Raw genomic sequence first — 8,803 nt, 5'->3', positions numbered from 1 at the left:
AAAAGAAACTAGTGAAGGACTAAAGAAGCCTCCAAACTAGGGAATGTTCTAGAAGATAGGAGCAAAAGATGATCATGAAGAACACCACTGAAGTATAAAGTTGCAAACACTGTCAAACTATTGATCTGAAGAACCTCCACTATATGGAACATGACCAGGTAGAAAAGACTCAGTTTGAAGTGCTGATTAATCGAAGATGGAAGGTATCTTCATGGCCTCCAAAAATAGAAATGAAAGAATGTCTATATGGTAAATGATCCATCTCACTGAAATGCATAGGTATCCAACCACTGCAATTGCCTAGTACACAGGATCAAATATTGAATACATAACACACTCCATTGAACCAAGAAAGCAATAGAACCAACATAACCCCCTTACAATACTAAGAGGTAAGACATGAACATTGAAACTGAATGCAATATATCCTGCAGAAAAAAGAACCAAGAACATCGAGAGTGCAAAAGAAATACAAACACCTATAATGGCATGTGTCATCGACACATCATGAGGCTAATGTTGTGGAAGGAACACTCACTTGATAAGGGAAGATGGTGAATATGTCCAACATGAATCCCCCCAAGGCACTTTATAATATAGTGCAAGTACAACAAAACACAAAGATATGCAAGATCCAAAAATGTAATAGAGCGACACTTTATCTTAGTGCATTTGCAAAAATACTACAAAAGGATGTCAACAAAGATCAAAAGAGAAATAAGGCTGATACAAGAGATAGTACAACCCATGAAAAATCATTTGAAGTAACAAAATCGATCTCCGGACTTGAAATAACCAAGACATCCACCAAAATGCAAAAAAACAGAACGGGATGTGCTTGGACCAGAATCTGGAAAATAGAATGTCTCAAAATATGTCTCCCGAAGTGCAAAATAGGAGCTCTAACTTTGATTACATAAAACGACAACCAAATAACATCAAAAGTCCAAAAAAAGTGTATCATCAGAACGAGCTCAAAAATAGCTTTCTGATGATATCTTGTTTGCGAAAAACAAAGTTCAGATGAGCAAGTTATAGCTAAAAAACCACACATCTAGGTCAAAAAAGTGCTAGAAGGGAAAAGTAAAAAATTGCTACCTCAAGATCTATGCCAAAATTCATCGGAAGACATGCCCACCACTACCAAAACTAACTTGGGAAGTGTGTTAGTTTCGTATCGAATCTATCTCAATTTGTGTGCCAATTTTTTTGTTTCACATGCAAAAAATTTGGATTTGTGTGCCAAAATTCTTGGCTTGCGTACCAAATATTCTTGGGTTGCATGCCCAAAAACTTGATTTGCATGTTGGAAAATCTCAATTTGCATCCCAGAAAATATCAATTAGCGTGCCAAAAAAGCTCAATTTTTGTACTAAAAATCTCAATTTTCGTACCAAAAATCTTAATTTATGTACTGAAAATAACAAAATCACCGCTTTGGGAAATGTGTACAATATTAGAGAAATATATTTTTGCCTTTGATTCCAACTATCCAAATTGGACAAATTATTCATGAAAATAGGGGTTTTTGGGTGCTCTGAGCTCAATAGTGATGTCTATTTGGGCTCAAAGTGACCCAAATATCAGTGACCCCCCAGATTCAATACAAAATAACTCTAAAAATTGAAACCCTCTGAAAGAAAAAGAATAGATTTGAAAGCCAAGCCATACCTCTCATAAACAAAATATGAGCTTGAAGATCTAGAGCTCTAATACCATGTTGAAGTTGATGAAAGATCAACCCCATAGCTCCCAAGAATCAACTGCATGCAAACACCTGTCACAGAAAGAGAGAAGGAAAAACTATGGAGGTTGGAATTCCCAGATCCATAGATGAGACATTCTTAATGAGCAAAAAGAGAGATTTCTATTATAAAAAATGAATTAATAAATTACAAAGAGATCAATCCTTATAAAAGGAGATCAAAACCCTAACATGTAACTAACCTAGGTTGCATGATAATAATTAATAAAAAAATTAATTATTATATGCGTAAAGTTTAGCTTAAGTAAAATAGAGATAATAAGTGACTTAATAATTAAATCAATATGATTTAATCAATAAGAAATACTTTATGACTCTAACAATATCTCAAATATGACTTAAGATTGATTAACATTGGAGTGATAGTGGACATGACTGCTGGGTATGAAATGTATTCCCTATTGGTCAATTTTTCAAGATATAATCAAATTAAAATACCACTTGAAGATCAAGAGAACAACATTTACATGTGCTCAGGGAGCATTTTTCTAGGATGTTATGCCCTTTTGTCTAAAGATGTTGGAGCTACTTATCAATACACCATGACAATGATATTTCATTGCATGATGCATAAATACATGGAAGACTATGTAGATGACACTTTGGAAAATTCTATAAAAATATCAACTCGTCTAACAAATATTTGTTTAATCAAGGACGAAATGGAATAATTCAAACCCAAATTAAATCCTAAGAAATGTACATTCACTATTACATCTGAAAAACTATTGGGACACATCATTCTAGCTAGGGATATTGAAGTTGAATCAACAAAAGTAAAAATCTTTAATAGAAATGCGACCTCTGAAGAACATAAGTCAAATTATAACACTATGGTAAATTACAATCAATTAGACAATTTATTTCTTAGCAGGCAGATAAAGATCAATCATTCACTAGAAAACTACACAAAGGAGTCACTGACAAATGGGATGAAGAATGTGATAAGAAATTAAAATAAATAAAGAGATATCTTGCAAATGCATCCATTTGATACCTCTTATTCATGGCAAGCCATTAATTATTTACATATTAGCCACAAGTACATCATTGGGGGTGCTCTTGGCTCAACTCAGTGAGGACAAAAGAAAAGAGAAAGATCTATAAATTACATTAGGAGAACATTAGTGTCATATGAAATGAATTGTACTATTATTGAGAAGGCTTTCTTAGTAGCGGTCTTCACTTCAATGACATTGAGACCAATTACAAATCACTTCAAAAAAATACTAAGACCTTACGTAACCATATACTTAATAAAAATCGACATAAATAACATGAAATTCATTAACTAGAATAACATTACATGCCTAGATGCCCCAACCATCATTAACTTGAATAGCCTTCAACATATTAGCAAAATAAAGCTCACCATTCAAACCAACAACTTCAAATTTAGAGGAGTCATTGACTAACTCACATGGATCTACATGCTGACAATCATTAATCAGAAATGCATGTGTATCTTCACTATCCCTTGAAATAGAAAACTCTTTCATCATAGTCTCTACTTTTTCCACCCCCTCAACATCTAGAAGGGATTTATATTGAAATAAGGATAGAGCGTTACCAAACTAGCATCATGAATTGATGCATTAAAATCTCAAGAGATAAGGACACTTGTGACATAATAGAATAAGATTGAGTTAAAGATTAAACTCAGTAAGCCTTTTATCTTTCTTTTAAAATGCCTCATTCATTTCCTTCCATAAAACCCAAAGAATTTCACATGTCAAAATAGACCAAAATTTATTAAGTTTAGATCTAAAAATATCCAAACAACCAACTAATATTCACTTGAAGAAAGACTAGGCAACCTATTCCAAATAATAGGATACCCAAACAATATGGACCAAATTCTAAGGGCAAATTCATAATAATAAAAAAATGCTCAAAAGACTTCAACTTAGAACAAAATCCATATTTGACATTATCCAAGCGTAAAGATTCAAGAGTAGAACCCAAAGATTTTTTTTAAAGCAATACCAACCATTTAAAACACAACATTGTTGGGTTCAATATGAGGTTTCCAAAAGACAAAAGAAAGACCAATAAGAGAAATGACATTTGAAATCCCAACCTTGGATCACTCATCGAGAAATAGATGAATATGAAATGAACATATTTTATAGTTTCTTAGTTGTGATATCTTGCAAAGAAGATACATCACCCCATTTAAGTTGTTTAACATAGGTAGTTGAATCTATAATATTATTCAAACTTGAGTCACCCACTGCTTTAGACATTGATGTGTAATTCTTTTTTTTGGGAATGTGGAATATCAAACCTGCCTTTACTCTCCTCCTAGGACCTCATTTGACTATCTCTAAAAATCCACTGATTATTGAGATACCACACAAATTCCAATGTTTTGTTGAACAACTCTGAGTCAATGCCAAGGGAATTTCATTTAAGTATATTCCCAACCATATAAATCTACTGACCACTACATAAGAGGGAGAGGAACCTATATAAACTCCATCTCAGATAAGTTTTCTTGCATGAGACCATGCTCTTCAAAATGTAGCGAACATACCACAACCAAACACTTTCTCTTTCAAATCACCCAACAACAAATCATAAAATGGGATTAGTTTCCATTGCTTACCTCTAGAGATGGTTTATCTCTCAATATTACTTTGATTAAGACCTTCTAGGGATCTTCTCCATCTAGAGCTTTTAGGATCCATTTGGTTGCAAGGGAAATGTCATGGGTCTTAATGTCTCTAAGACCCAAGACCTTGATATGTTTTGGCCTGCAACACCAATTCCAATTTACATAATGTCTCTTTTTATTGTTAGCCCCAATTGATAATGTTGTTAATGTATGTGAAAGAGCCATATCAGTTGACATGTTGCCATTGATGTCAAACCTTAATTTGTTAGATATTATGCGAATTAAGTAGAGTGCAGTATAATTTGATTGATGAAGATGATTTGAAGAAAGTATAATGATGATGTAAGTGTTGATAAGTGTATGGTACTCAATAAGAACTTGAATGAGTTAATCTAACAATATAATGTTGGTTTGATTGTTTTAAATGATTTGATTAAGTATTGAGATCATGTATAAGAAAGATAGTTTGGTCAATGAATGAAGAATCACAATATTACCGAGCTACTATAGTTGTCACTGAGTACTTGATGAATAAATGAAGAATGTGTGATGTCAACTGAGAAATTACAATGTTAACCAAGTCTAGTGTTGACCAAACAATATGTAATGTTAACTGAACATTGCAAAGTAAGAATTTCTCAGAAAATATTTAATTTAAGGTTTAAATTTGATGAAAATAAAGATGGTTTGAAAATTTTCAAAGATAAGGATCAAGTTAGTTATGAGATCAATGATTGGATAAATTAAAAGAAGATTTGATGAAGGAGATTTGACAATTTCAATTGGAGCACAAAGTTTAAGGTAGAAGTATATTTCTTGAGCATCTAGATTCAATGAATCTAAGCTTGACGAAGATCTTACAATTGTGATTAGGTGAAAAAATATGGAAGATTATAGAGGAGTGGAATTTTTTTTCTATTTAAGGGATGAATATAATGTTAATTATTGTTGATCAAGTTGAAGAAGAAAGAGATAGCCAGAAGGAGAACTGAGCATAACTGCATTGTTAAGATCAAGAAAAATAAGCACCAAGTGAATCTGTGAGTAAGTGGATCAGCCTGAAGGGATCATAAGTTGAAGAAGGAAGAACGAGGAAATAGATTGAGTGACACAAAGATATGAACACGAAAGGTAGTGCTAAAACCTAATAGCTCATTTCATTTTTACTCTCTAACCATTGTAGCATAAAATTTGTTAATCAAGTGGACCTAACAATATTATTGACATCCTATATGGTGACATTTTGTTGAAGGTTTTGTAATTCCTTTAGAGAAGGACACTCTTTATATGTTTAAAGGAGTGCTAAGGTCTAAAAGATCTTTGTTGAGAATCCTTTAACAAGGTCACATTAACAATATGAGAACTGTCTAAGGAAGAAACCACTATTGAAGTGAGTGAAATATAGTACAAATCAATGATTATGATTTTTCAATATTTTGTACACAAAAGACCTAATATTGCACATGCATTTGGTATAATTGCAAGATTTTCCTCTAATCCTAAGGAGGCACATATGATTTTAGTTAAGAGGATATTCAAATATTAGAATGGAATAGAAGACTCTAGACTATGGCACAAGAAAGAAGTCAATTTTGAGCTAAGATTTTATACTGATACTAATTGGGCTGGAAATATTGATGACATAAAGAGTACAAGTGGCAGAGCTTTCTTTTTAGGTGAAAGGTTGATTACATGGTTGAGAAAGAAACAAAGTTGTATCTCCAAGTCTACTACTAAAGTTGAGTATGTTGCTACTACTATGAACTGTTCAAATATTGTTTGGATCAAGCAACAATTGGAAGGTATGCAAGAGGAAGTCAGTGGACCTATTGTTATCTATTGTGACAATGAAAGTGCTATCAACATAACTAATACTCCTATGATGCATGCAAAAACCAGGCATACATCTATCGAGTATCACTACTTGAGGGTGCAAGTAAAAGAGAAACAAGTTAGATTGGAGTATGAAAAGTCTAAGAATAAAACTATAGATATATTTACAAATCCATTTCCTAAGGATTCTTTTGAGTATCTAAGAGGTAAGTTAGGGGCCCTTCATATTAGAAAGTAAATTCCACCAAGATAACTGAGAGGGGGGAAGGATGAATAAGTTATTAACTTAAAAAAATCTAAATATTTCTATTAATTCTAAAACATGTAAATAATAGACGCAACAACCATAGGAAGATAACTATGGACAATAACACTAGATATGTTAACTAGGGAAACCATTGATCAAAGGGAAAAACCTAGTGGGAATGATGCCCACAAGATGATGTACTAATATAAAAGTTCCTTGTGAAAGGATAGACTCTATTAGGAGCTAATGAAATATAACTAGTACATATGAGTCCTTTTTATGATAATTTAAATCCTTGTTAGAAGATTCTAAATATGTTGGGAGATGTGCCAACCTTGTTAGGAATTTAAATGAGGATCACTGAACCCACTGTCCAAATAGCCTTTGACAATCTTCACTAGATAATCTTCTAGATAAGTATACCCAAGATCTTTGAATTGACTAAAAAACTACTTATTTTCCAATACAATTCCTTTTAAACTCATAATAAATCAATCCACATCAATCTCTTCATTGACTTAGCTGAATTCTAATTCAATTTTCCACAATGATCTCACTGATCAAAATCACACTTTACCACAAGGAAACAACCTTTCATTTATACCAAGTCTTAATACAAGTATTGAGTCAGCCTTGAGGCTTTCTAAATTTACACAGAATAATATAGGACATCATTAAGATATTACAATACATGTTACATTACAATTGAACTCCTTTCATAATTATATTATCAATAATGGGCTCATAAGAAACAACATGTTGAATAATCTTCATAAGTTAGCTAACACTACATATCTAATTTCTCCATCTAGATGAACATAGCATCTTAAACATGTCTTTGACCATCCTCTAAACATGCTTAACCAAATTTCATCTCAACCAAAAGATACAATTGAATTACCAGTAACAACTTTCTAGAAACTCTTCCTGAAAGCTACTTCAAGAAAGCATTGCATAACTCTATCTCAACTACACATTTCTTTTCAGAAACATAGACATAAAATCAGGAAAGTCTCCTAAATCTAGCTTCAAGTGTGCATAGCATAACTTTGACTATTGTCCACACCAAATGCATCTTCCTTTGTAACTCTAAAAATCTTAATAGAATAAGGTGTATGTTGACATCAATAACAAACTCTATCATGAATGCAACAAACAAGAATTGGATCATGTCTTTATCAATGCTATGACACTCCATTACATAGATACCATCAACACTCATACTAAATATCTCCCCCTTTGGAATTGGTGATAACATAGATGAAAAACATCTAAGTTCCATGAATACCAAATATATCTCTTCCTAATCTTCCTTTACTCCTCAATTCATGCTTCCCATGAATGTAAACATACATCAACCAATATACAACATCAATATGCACAAGGAAGGTATGTATTACTTTCCCCCATTGGGAATCTTCTCATACCATGTACACTTCTATCTCATTAGGATGTTTCTCATGTGTTACTTTGTCAAACACTTAGTCATATATGAGGTAGAGTTAGTCGGTCATCACTGTGATTGAGCTACTCTATATAGACCAAGTCATATGAAGACTTGTAAATAAACATGTATATGCCAAGCTAGTCTTTGGTTACTGGGGATTCTCAGTATAGAGCAATCCTAGTGAATGCCAAGCAGAAAGAGAACATTGATGCCACGTTAGACAATAAGTGTCGAGTAACATAGAGCACATAAACATCTAAAATGTTACAAATTTTGAGGTAAAATGTTTTCAAGCTGACATGGACATAAATTTTAATGATTGTAGAGTTAGTTACAAAGGTTGTTACACGTCTTGACATCGATCACCTATCCCTATGAGAGGTGAACAACCAATCAAATAAAGAGGAATACAAAAAAATCTTTAGAAGTCTTTAAATGGGTAGATCCAAATCCTATTTTTGTATGTGTGAAATGTGTTATCATAGAAGAGATTGCAAAGTGTGCGAAGGAAGAGGAGTTAAGTTTTGGATGCATGAGAGAGTTAAGAAGAACAATGTACACTAACCTTATGAAGCAATGAAGGACTGAAAAAAGGACATATTAGATTGGAGATCAAGTCAATGATTGGAAGGAGGATATTCGTAATCAACAATTACAATGCAGACCGAAGGATTAGGTACTAAATCATTATTGAGTTAGGGATAATCTCTTAATAGAGTGGTTGTAACAAACCTTTGTAAATCTCCTAATAGAGTCCTTACTTTATTGTAAGTGTAAAATCTTTTAACATGGTAAGACCTAACATCCTTAACAACCTTTATCAGGGTAGACCCTTCATAGGGTAGATCATCAGAAGTGATCAAAATTGTAACCCTAATAGGTTAACTTTATTAT

Source organism: Cupressus sempervirens, chromosome 11 (assembly GCF_028749045.1).
Source record: "Cupressus sempervirens isolate cs-2001-9-10 chromosome 11, ASM2874904v1, whole genome shotgun sequence".
In the NCBI taxonomy this organism is placed as follows: domain Eukaryota; kingdom Viridiplantae; phylum Streptophyta; class Pinopsida; order Cupressales; family Cupressaceae; genus Cupressus; species Cupressus sempervirens.
The sequence above is the reverse complement of the archived record's forward strand: the minus strand, read 5'-3'. Positions refer to the sequence as shown.